At 33.5% G+C, this 12,588-nt stretch overlaps 1 protein-coding gene across 1 annotated transcript in view; it reads left to right on the top strand.

Annotated features, from left to right (window-relative positions):
- The window catches only part of Ptprq (protein tyrosine phosphatase receptor type Q), a 209,397-nt gene that overhangs the window by 123,297 nt on the left and 73,512 nt on the right, over nucleotides 1–12,588 (top strand). The gene's annotated exons all lie outside the window — the stretch shown is intronic.

The following is a 12,588-nucleotide window of genomic DNA, read 5'->3' as shown; positions in this document are numbered from 1 at the left end:
CACACACGAGTGTAGTAATCCTAATGGATCTGTAAGCACTTTTTCAGTTTGTGTTTTTTTCTAAACAGAATTCTGAGTCAAAGAAATGCCAACCATCTGGCTCCCAGCTTGAAACAGGGAGAAGAAAAAAAAAGAAATACAAAGAAATGTAAATTATCTCTCAAAACTATTATGCTATCTACACATCTTTCAGGACTTTACCATTCAGAAAAAAAAAAATCTGTTTAAATGTTTTTTCCATGATAAAAACTCTAGGTATACATAAGGATTGCTCTTGCAACTTAAGTTTTATATTTTAAAAATCAACTGGTGACCCTATTTGCTTAGACATTATTGACCATAATTAAATAAATAAATGTCTATTACTTATTCTGAACCCTGTCTTCATAGAACATAGATTTTCATGCAGTGCAAAGCAATTGCATGTCAAGTCCCAGAAACTAGAGTTTTGTGTCATGTTCTCTGTGTTCTCTGAAAAGTCATTTCTACCCCAGTTCCAGCTCAAGAGCAAATTTCAGGTGGGTCAGGACACCCATCCCAATACCACCTCATGTAAATTCTCCAAATACAGAGTTTATGCTGCCATCCTCCTTTCTTGACCAAGGCTCTTACTCAGTGATTCCTTGAAAATCCAAATCACATTTTCTTAAGATTTTTGGTACCTATTAGTAGAGTTTATAAACACACACACACACACACACACACAGAGACACATTGGATTTTCTGTGGCAAATGGGTACTGTGTTAGGCTCTTACAGATATTGAAATAAGCTTTCGTCTTGAGGCTTTACCTAGACCCCTAATTGTGTCTCTTGTTACAGTTCCCCATATTGTGTAGCATCATGTTTGTGATAACATCTAATAAATGTTTGCTAATATAATCTAACATTTGGGGTAGTAGCCTTCAACACATTGTTCAAACAACTTTTTTTAGCACTTAAAAACTATTGGTTTCTGTAAGATTTGCTCTTCTGGATTTTCTCCTGCTTCCTGAAGCCTTTCCCCAGGCTCTTTTGCTGACCTCTCCTCATAGCCTTTTTTTTTTTTAACTCTAAGTATGTCTTTTCTCTTCTTTACCAGCACACAATCCCTAGGAGATTTTACCCCAAGTGTCCTCTGTCTTATGACTTTCAATTCTACTTATATACTGATTATTCTCAAATCTCTATTTCTAGTCCTGAATGTTCTCCCTGAACTCCACATTAGGATTTTTATCTCATCAACTGATATTATTGGGTGTGTGTCTCAGGTAAACCTCTCAAAATTAATATGATCTAAACAACAAAGCTTCTCATCTCCAGTTATTTTTTTTATCTTAGTAAAGTATACTGTTACTCAGTCATTGGCAGAAAATGAAAATCCAAGCACTGCACCTTTCCTCCTCAGTTCTACCAGTGGCTCCCTTCAACCACACCCTTGAAGCCCTTCCCTGAATTTGCGTTAGTCTAGCGCTTAGTCACTATTGCTATAATTTGCACTAAACCTGACTGGCCTCCTGGGTGGTCAGGATGATCCTTCAAAACCTAAAAAAGATGATGCTACTTTCATGCTTAAGACTACCCAATGAATTCCCACGGCTCTGGGAATAAAGTTCAAATTTCTGAACATGATTAACAAAGCCTTATGTGACCTGGCTCTTCCCTAACACAATTAACCTTGTTTGTGACCATTTCCTCCCTTACCATTGCATTCCACTCATGTTGGACTTTTTTTATTTTTTGCTGCTTAAACACATTCAACTTCTAGAACTTGGGACTTTGCGTTCCCTGTTTCTTTTGATGAAATGTTCTTCCAATTTTACTTTATATGAGCAGAAGATCTCTATATAGATTTCTACTTAAATGATCCCTGCTCACAATAAATTTCTCTGACCAACTCCATCTAAAATTGCCACATAATAATTGTCTATTACAACATCTATTATGATAAACTCTTAGAAATACCTGTTATTTTAAAATTTTAATTTATTTGTTTGTTTTTAGAGACTGCCTTAATCTTTGCTATTTTCTTATTGCCTAGAATCATCCCTAGAGATACTCTGTAGATAATTCCTGAGTGAGTTAAACTTGATTGAATAAGCTGTAGTGGAGAAAGGAGAAGGAATTGTTTTGTAGTGGTGATGGTGAAGATGGCAGTACCATAACATAAAGAAATAATTTAAAAAAAATCAAATTCAAGTTGGAGACTAGTGAATAAGAATAGTTATTTTGAACCTCCTAACTTGGTAAGAAATAACTACTTTAATCTAATGGAAAACAAAGAAATAAGTGCTTAAAAATTTAAAGATGGTTAAAGTTAGAGGTGTTAGTTGCTTCAATTGACAGAAGTAGTTAGAAATCACAAGATCTGATACAAAAGTGGGACATTTGACTGAATAAACTTTTAAGCCCCAGGAACTGTAAGTTCCTTCAAAGAGTCTGACAGAAACCATAATGAATGAAGTTGACTCACATGTGCTAATTCGAAGTGATGGAAACCATGGCAGAATAACAGAGAATGTACTCTCTGAAGTGGCAGCCACCACTTACCTCTGGCTGATGTTGTCTTATAGACAGCCCATGCTACTAGGTCTTCTGATGATTGCAGGGAAACAAGAAAATACTCAATTTCTTAATTTTTAAAAATTATTTAATTTTTAAAAATTTAGTTGTTCAACCCGAATATATCAGATCTGGCTTGTGAATAGCTCAGCTGTAACTTTTGGTTAAAATATACCTGTACCTATGTGTCTTCTGTCATGAAGGGTTTTTCATCTTAGTCCTGATGAGCACTCACATGGAGATGACCTGCTTGTACCTACTGCATTGTGCCAAGAAGTATATTTTGTAAATGTACCATCTCTTATAAGCATAGTTAATTGATGCTATTATGGAAGACATTTAATTGGCATAAAACAACATATAACATGATCAGTTCAGAAGCTGGAAAATAAAACTGGAAGTGGAATTATTAAATAATCCTGCATTCTCAAACCTTTCTACTTGAGTGTCATTCTTCCACCATTTTAATATTTATGATCATATTTTATTTCCCAGTGGGAAATAAAAGTCAGTTTGGGATTAGTCAATAAGAATAGGTATTTTGAGCTTGTTGGTGTTGAAAAGGAATAAGTGTTTCAATATAAGTAACTAGAAAACATAAATAAGTGCTTATAGATTAAAGCATTTCTAAATCTAAGAGTTTTAGTTGCTCATAAAGTTGACTTTGTACCACTCTTATTAAGAAAGGTGAGCATATAATAGACATATGATTTTCTTGGCAGTCTCAAAAATTTATAGCTTCTCAAATGATTAGTCATATGTGGGTGAGGATAATAAGTTACTTACTGTTTAAATTATGACAATGAGTTGGTTGTCTTTTAGTATAAGGAATGGAGGAATGTTTTGCTTTCAATTGTAGAGGGGACATTGTTATAATAATAAATATATTTGAATTCTGAATTTCGTAATTGTATGGTAAAGGAAATTTTTTATGATACGAAGACAAGGAGAGAGAATCTAAGATTGCATTTGACATGAAAGACAAAGAGACATCACATATATTATTATAATATAATATGTATACTGAAATAACATATAGTATAATAAGAAAAGGAATGAGTTATTCAGTTATTCAGTCAATAAGAATCTTGAAGAGTAGTCATTTTTTTTTCTTCAGAGTCAAAGTAAGTGTAATATTTATATATTGATTCTACATTCCAAAGATTAAAATATGACATTGTCCAAACAAAAAGCAATCTGGATGAACAAAATCAATGTTTTGTATTGTCTGTCATTGATTCAAAAATGGTATGTAATTTCATGATATGACTTAAGATAAAATAATAATAGCCATTTCTCTAGATTAGAAAAAAAGATAACAGTTTAAAATCATTGTTTCCAATCAGTGTGCATTTTGTTCTAATGGTATCAAATTTTGCCCAAGCACTTATTAATACAACATCTTATCAAAACCTGGAGTTTCTTGATGAAGAGTTAGTGTTTGATAACTATTTGGAAATTAAATTGGTCAAAATTTAAAATTGTTCAAATAAAATACAGCCCATTATGAATTATAAATATTATAAAAGACTCTAAAATGGCTCATAGCATAAGAAAATTTGTTGTTATGAACTCTCTCTGAGATCATAAAGCAGTGCAACAGAATAGAAGATCCAGGAAGCAAAGTCAGAATGCAAGCTGAGAATTAAATTGGCTTACTCTGAATCTACAATAGTAAAACAGAGTGAAGGAAGAAACAATATTTAGTCAACTCAAGCTAACATTTCTCTCTCCTATATTCTCTGATGTAGATAATTAAAGTCTAATTGTTTTTTTCTCCTTAAATCATCTGTGAATACCCATAACTCTATTTCATGCTGTGTTTATAGATAAAAAGCACAAAAATTATAAAAGGCAGAAATACTTAACTTGAAACAGTGAAGTCTTACAGACTATTTTACTCATCTCTTATTTTTCTGATTATATACTCAAAAGCAATTTGAGATCTGTGTTTGGTGTGGAATGGAAAATGGAAAGCTGTTAAGTATCTGCGTGGTGTACAATAGATACATAACAATGCTGAGGAAATGTACAGCTTTAAAGGAGTGTGGGTGTGAAATTAGTATGGAATGAGATGGGTCTCTTTTGTAATGTGCATCTCCTATAGACCACCAGGACTGGAAGACAGCAAGAAAGGAAGATTCCTGGGGTAACACTTAGGTTGTGAAAACCGCAGGATACCATACTCATGAGGAATTTTAACTACCCAAACATCTGTTAGGTTAAAAAAAAGAAATTCAACAAAACATGCCTCATCAAAGGAGTTTCTAAGTACTGTAACTTTATAATTTAAAAAGAAGAAAATAAACAAAGAGCAGAGTACACCTTAACATTATTGAAATTAAAAAATTGTTAATGCATTAGTATACACTCAATTATTTTTCTTGGTTTATTCTAAACTGTATAATACACTTAAAATGTGATCAACACTCTGGTTACACAGAAATTATCTTTTCTATAAAGATGCAATTGCATATTAATGAGCAATGTTAACCATAAATAAATAAGAAAATATAACCAAAGACATATAGAAGCCTATTTGGTGGCAGTACATTTTTAGGATGCGCTCTATCCTGTTGTCACTAGAGAAAATAAATATAATTTATCCTAGACATGATGATTATACTTCTGTGAAAGGAGATGCTGTTGAAATTCTTCTGAATTAGGTGCCTGAAATTCCCAAATGTATAATTCAAAACAACATCTCTCTCCTCTAGACCTGTATATGGAAGTTATTGGTATGGCCATGAGGGTTTCCACAGACATCTCAGACTTCATATTACCACTGCCCCACCCCACTGCCAGTGTGGTCTTCCGACTGTTTTCCTGCCTTGATGTATTGCACCACTGTTCATCTAGTATTCAAGTTAGCAATCTAAGAATCATTATTAATTCTTTTTAGCTGCTTTTATCTCTCAAAAGTCAATAACTGAATTCTATTAAATTTCTGTTCTAAATATCTCTTGTATTTATTTATTTATCTTTGCTAAGTGTCTCTAAAACCAGACTCTTAACATTCATCTCCTAGATTATTGCAAAGATATCAAAATGTTCTTTCTGCCTCTATTTTCTACCCTTCATCTGCACACAGCTTTTGAATAGTTACTTGACCATGTCATTCCTCTGTTGAAAAATCTTTGATGGGTTGCTATTTGCCTGCATGTAAAAATCAGTCTTTTAGTAAGTGATACGTGGTTACTTGTGCTTTGGTTTATATCCCCATACATGCACTGCTCCTCCTTTATGCTGCATAATCTCAGCATTTCTTTCTTACCATCTTTCCCATCCTCCTCTTTTGAAGACCAACTACCTTTTCTTTCTATTTCATTTTAGTATCTCCTTTGAAAAGCCTTCAAGAAATCCCTCTTTCCACTCCCACCTCCTAAAGCTTGTTTCTAAAGCACTGAATATATTACATCATAATTATTGATGTCTCTTTCTTTTGTGGGTCTCTGAATTCCTTAAAAACAAGAGTGACCAGGTAGCCATATCTTATATGTTTCTACCTTTCGTGTGTACTTGTTACCTAAATCATTATGGTATGGAAGGAAGGTGTTTGATGTCAATGCAGAAGCATTTGGCTGTCAAAATTCTCCATATTTCAAAGCAGTTTATACTAATTTTATTTTTTGTCTAAATCTGTCTTTCAAATACTTGTGTGGTTAATGTCAAAATTAAAATTCTCCTGATCAGTTATTGTCTCTGTTGGATATATTTAGCTTATTTTATTTCAATAAAATAATACATTTATATTGTTAATCATTTTATGAGTTTCTCTTTTATTAACATAAGAAATTTCTTTTTTATTCATTTGTACTTACTCTTTCTACATATACATGACAGTAGAATGTATGCTGACATATCATACAAACATGGAGTAGAACTTCCCATTCTTGTGGTTGTATGTGCTGTGGAGTTTCACTGATCATGTGTTCATATAAAAACATAGGAAAAGTATGTCTGATTCATTCTACTGTCTTTCCTATACCCATCCTGGAAGTTCTTTCACGTAGGAAAGAATTTTGTATACAATTAATTTAAAAGGTTTTCAAACAATGAAGAAAATTAATAAATGCTTATTTCAGAATGTATTGCAGCATTCAAAATACCCATATCATTCTCAAAATAATGAACTGTTAATAAATTTATGTAGTAAGCCAGGATCATACTAGGTTGTTGGCTCATAAAGAAAACGAGGAAGCATAATGTTAAAATTGGGGGTGCTAAATATGACTACAAAGTAAAGATAGTGGGTGAAATAGTAATTTAAAGAGGTAAATAGTAAGCATATAAAATCAAAGTATTTAATAGATTGCTCAACTTAATAGTGACAAAAGAGCTTTTGTCAGATTACTAAACGATTTTTCTAGAATTTAAATAGTTAAAATTATTTATTGTTGAAATTGCACTTAACATAGCAAGTAAAATGTGTTTTCAGAAAAATCATTTTTAAAAAATCAAAGGAAATTACTCCTATGTTTTTATAAATCATCTATATATTTTTAAAGACTGGTTTTCATTTTTAAAAAGTGGGGGAAAGGGTGTTGTGCAATCTTGTACCCTTTCAGCTTCATTTAATCCTTTTAAAATTCAAATGAACTTTCTTCCTTTCTCATCTCAGACTTTAAATCTTACCTTGAATTGCATTTCCTTTTACTTTTTTGAGAGTCTTCTCTCTTTTGGTCCTAAAAGAAGTGTGAAGTAGGATTAACATTGTGAGTTTGGGTTTTTAAGCTAAGTTCAGATTCTAGATCAACAAGTATTCAACTCTGTTACCTCTGCTTTTTCTAAGGAGGTAAAGAGAACTCTCATTTAATTATAGCAAATTCTATGGAAGATCCTATTGGTTAAGTATAAATCTATTGATTTGGCTATTTTTTGGTCAGGCTCACTGGGAACCCCAGGCTGTGGAGTTCATGTGCTGGTTGAGTTCAAGTACTTTACACATTGATACTTTCATTAAGTACTTTACACTTTGATACTTTCATGAACCTAGTTCATTTCTAGCATAAAGTCTGCACTCCTAGATCTTGACTAGGACTTGTGCAAAGCCTTAGGATAGTGTGGGAGGTGGTTAAGTGTGATTACAAAGAGAAGAAATTCAAAGAGAACAGATTCAGGTGAATTCATGCATAAAGGAGGCAACAGTTAGCATATGAAATTGAAACTATTTTTAAAAGCATCCATCTACATATTTAATGTCAGAAAAGTGCTTGCCAGATTATTAAGCAAATGTTTTAGAATATAATAAAAATATCTTTGAAATCCCATTTGTGTAAGCAAATTTTTTTAAGACAAAAAACAGCAGTTAAAGGAAATTATAAGGATTCTCTGCAATATTATTATCTTTGACTATTGGGTCCAAGAAATAGCTGAGGCTATTATACAAGCTCCTAGTATAAAATGCAACCATCTCCAATCCCACACAAAGGGGCTAAAACTTTCTTTAAAACATAAAACCTCAAACTTAACTTTTGAGGTTTTCTGAATTTTTCTTTTTCTTTATTAATACCCTTGATATTTATTTTACCCAGATTATGCCTATGTACAAATGAATGGGAGGACAAAATAGCAATGTTCAGTTTATCCATTGTGCCTAATGGTCTTACCTCAGTTATTCCAGGTTGTTCCCATGTAGAGCTTAAAGGTAGTATGGAATTAGTGGCATTTTCTTATGTTTTTATGGAATGTGAAGACATGGTATTCTAGAAACTTTGGGGATCAGAGGAGGTTATGGTAAAAAGAACCTTATTTCCTGGTTCTCCCGAATTAAAGTAAAATGACACATCAGAGTAGACCAAACTGTAGAACTTGGTGCACAAATGTCCATTTCTGCACTATTGACCACTAGCTTCCAAATTTCCTCCACAGCTCCTTTTCTAGCCTTCATAGATGTAGTAATTTAATCCCACTTTCCACCTTTGTTACTAAGAGTTATAAGCATTACTCCCTAATCTGAAAACCAATGTCTATACTTTTTCAAATAGTATGTTAATATTGGAGAGCACTGGTTCTCAAATTTGACTGTAGGCACACCTGGAGGGCATGTTATTTGATTGTGCCTCAAACCCAGGGTATGATTCAGTAAGTCTGGGCTTTGCCTTCAGAATTTGTGTTTCTATGACTTGCCCAGTATAACTGATGCTGCTTGGTCTGGAGACCATATTTGGAGAATCACCATTGTATACAGTGTTTTGGAAACATGATGCTATTTTAGGAAAAGATGTATTACCTGATCCTAAATAAATAGTACTAAAATTAGAATATTTTCATTCTTACCTCATATTCCTAGCAATGGAAATGAGGGGTTTTGTTTATATTTTGTTTTCAGCTTAAGCCAGTCTAAAATTAGATAGGTAACTCATTTAATCATCAAATAAGGTGATTATACTGTAGAACCTAGTACTATGAACATTCATGAATCATGCTCAGTACTCATTAAATAGTTTAATCCAATATTCTTGGGTTCATAGTCCTTGTTGTTCATGGTACTACCTTGTTGGGAAATATAACTATAAAACAAAATCGAAGTCTTGTAAAATGACTTGCCTTGAAATATTTCATACAACAAGAGTGGTATGCCATATGGGCCAGTGAATTCCTGGGCTCTAGGGAAATGGCCAACACTAGGAAAGGACAACCAATTATCACAGTGCTGCTTAATGGTGGAAATGTGGTAAATCTAACTGCTGAGCTTCTGCAGGACCCTGGATGCCCTGAATGGTTTAAAACACAAGGAATCCACACAGCCAATTAGATGTCCTCTGGTCTTTAGAGACATCTAAAACTCAAAGCAAATTCTTCCAGGTGTGCTGAATCAAAGTAAACTCACAGTACCAGCATAGTTAAATTTCTATAGCTGAGAAACAACAGGATCCTTCATGTAGTGATGATAGTCATTAGAAATCTAGGAGTCCCATTTATCAGATCCTGAAATTAAAATACTCTATTGATAAGCTTTTTACATAAATTTTAAACTGGACTTAAAATTCAAGTATATGTACAGAAAATTTAAATCAACACACACAGAGCTCAAGATTTTTTGTGAACTGCTATCAAATCTTGTATTTATTTTATGCTTATTAGGAAATTCACCATAGAACAGTGCACTAAAACCATACAGAATTTTCTATAGTGTTTTCTGCAACTAAATTAGACATACAGAGATTTGCAGAATGCAAAGTTGCTAAAAAGTCTTTGTGTTTATTGTGAAAGTGTAGTATTAGATATATTAAAGCTCATTGGTTCTTAGTCAAAGTGGCACAGACTTGGGGACATTCAAACTTTTATATGGTGTAGGCATAATGATGGTCTATCCAGACTCACCTTTCAGCTAACACACTTAGCATCGAGACACAGATGGATGGGAAAGATGACCCTGACCCACATAAGACCCACATTCCTGTGCAAGGATAGAAGCATGATAATCAGGAAATGATGGTTGTTAGTTACAGAAAATGCATTATTGTGAAAACCAGGGGGAAAGTGCTTATGAGAGGAAGTGATTGGATTATGGGGAATGAGAGAATAAGGATAGATCATTCCTACTGAGTAAATTGCTGTGATTTATAAGAGAGAGGGTATAGTGATATCTTGGCCCATTACTGACTAGATTCATTTCACAAACAATCCTAAATCAGAGTGTGACATTTTATGGGGAGACAAACAAAGTCTCTTAAAGATGCTTGTAAGTTACTATGCTTTTAAACTGGAATGTTTTCAGCTCCCCATTCCTTTACCATCATTAGCTTTCTTTACTTTGGCAGTTGGAATTCATAATTGTAATTTTGTATTTCCCTTTTATGAGACTCTAGTAATAGATTACTATATACTGTGCTAAAAAAGAAATACAATTCTGGGCATATTTTGCATGGGAATTTTGATAAATTCCATAAGAAAGTTACCTAAAAGGGTTGAAATATTTCTGTACTTGTAAGTACATCATATTATTTGTATAATACTAAAATAATTAGGTGGTAATTTATAATAAATGAGGACTTTAAAAAATTATTTCTCTTAAATTACCTCTCAATTAATAAGATAACTCTTTTCATCACTTCCAATAGATAATATATATATATATATTGTATTATATACATACAATATATTTACATATATTCTCTTATGTGTATTTACTTTTAGTTTTTAGTTTTCTGTAGGAGTTCCAATACTTCAAAAACACAGGTTAATACAATACAGGGAACAGTTGTGTAACAAAACAGGAAATTTCATGAAAAAGTTTACTGAAAATACAAATGTGGCTTAGAATGATTAAAAGTTCAAGAAATGGCATTTAGGTTCAACTCAGTGATGAGCTAAATACCTTGGTTTTCTGAAATGACTGATTCATGCATGGAACGTAAAATATTTATTAGTATGGGTGGTTAGATGTGTCAGGAATGATCTTTGAATGTCACTTTTTTCTCAGCTCTGCTTGGGGTGGCAGACACTCCCTGATGAGGGCTTTGATTGCTGGTATCAAAGGAATGATTGCAGGGTTGACATTTTACTGTGAAAGACAAGAAATTGAAACAAGATTTTCTGAGCTGGGTACAGACATATTTGCAAGTCAGTGTTTGTCTTGGGAAATGGCTTTGGATCTTTTCTCAGTTAAGACTCAAAAAGAGCCACACTCTGGAGCAAAGAAGATGTGAAAAAATTCCCCTGACAATATTTCCAAACATAAACTACCATCAATATCATTAGAAAAATGTCATCAACTTTCTTGGTCAAAAAAAAAAATTCTCAGCAAGTTATTCATGATCCCTGGGCAACAACACTGAGAAGATACTCTGATTGCCTGCTACAATGAGTTGTTTTAAAGTGTAAGCCCCAGTAGTGCTTTGTGTATTATATAGAGTTATATGAATCAACTTGATTCTGGAGATAATTGTCCCTCCTTTGGTCCAATTAATGTTAGCCCATCTTTCTTGTATGGGGTAAGATATCAAAAACCACAACCTATCATGGCCTCTTCTAGTTCATGATGATGATCTATGGCATTGTCTTTTGCTCCATAATAGTTATTCCTTTTTAGAAAAATATTTTAATTTTTTAATTTGTTCTAATTAGATATACATGGCAACAGAATGCATTTTATTTCATTGTACACAAATGGAACATAGCTTTTCATTCTCTGGTTATACACAAAGTAGAGTCGTACCATTTCTGCAATCATACCTATACCTAGGGTAATGATGGCCTTCTCATTCTACCATCTTTCCTACCCCCCAAGCCCCTACCTCTCTCCTCCCTCCAATATTTATTCTTTGGTTTTGGTGGGGTACTGGGGATTGAACTCAGGGGCACTCGACCACTGAGCTACATCCCCAGCCCTATTTTGTATTTTATTTAGAGACAGGGTCTCACTGAGTTGCTTAAAGCCTCACTTTTGCTGAGGCTGACTTTAAACTCTCAATCCTCCTTCCTCAGTCTCTTAAGCCGCTGGCATTACAGGTGTGTGCCACTGCACCCAGCATAAATATTTATTCTTACAAAAGCTTTAGCAGTAACCTTAAAGGCTCTGTACAATCTGTCCCTAATTTCCTGTCTCTCTCATTTATTACTATAGTTACATTTGTGTACTAGTCACTAAAATATGTCAATACTATTGTTAAAATATATTTTATAGCATTATCTTCCTGGAAAATATATTGTAAATATTAGTCATTTCACTTATGAAGGTGGTGGTCACACTATTAACCTCTATCTTAGCCTAATTTGTGTTGCCACAACAAAATATCAGAGAATGAGTAATTAACAAGGAATAAAAATCTATTTTCTCATAGCTCTGGAGGCTGGAAGGTCCAAGATCAAGGTGCCAACAGGTCTGATTGTCTGGTGAGGATTCCTCACATGATGGGAAGCTGAAGGGCAAGCTACCTACATGTTTTGTGAAGTCTATTTTTATAATGGCCTTAGTCCATTCATGAGGGGAGAAGCCTACATGACCTCATCCCCTCTTAAAACCCCACCTCTCAATACCATCACATAGGCCATTAGGTTCCAACACCCAAATTTTGGAGGGGACACTTCAGAACATAGCAAC

Source organism: Marmota flaviventris, chromosome 3, assembly GCF_047511675.1.
Source record: "Marmota flaviventris isolate mMarFla1 chromosome 3, mMarFla1.hap1, whole genome shotgun sequence".
Classification (NCBI taxonomy): domain Eukaryota; kingdom Metazoa; phylum Chordata; class Mammalia; order Rodentia; family Sciuridae; genus Marmota; species Marmota flaviventris.
The sequence above is the reverse complement of the archived record's forward strand: the minus strand, read 5'-3'. Positions and strand labels throughout refer to the sequence as shown.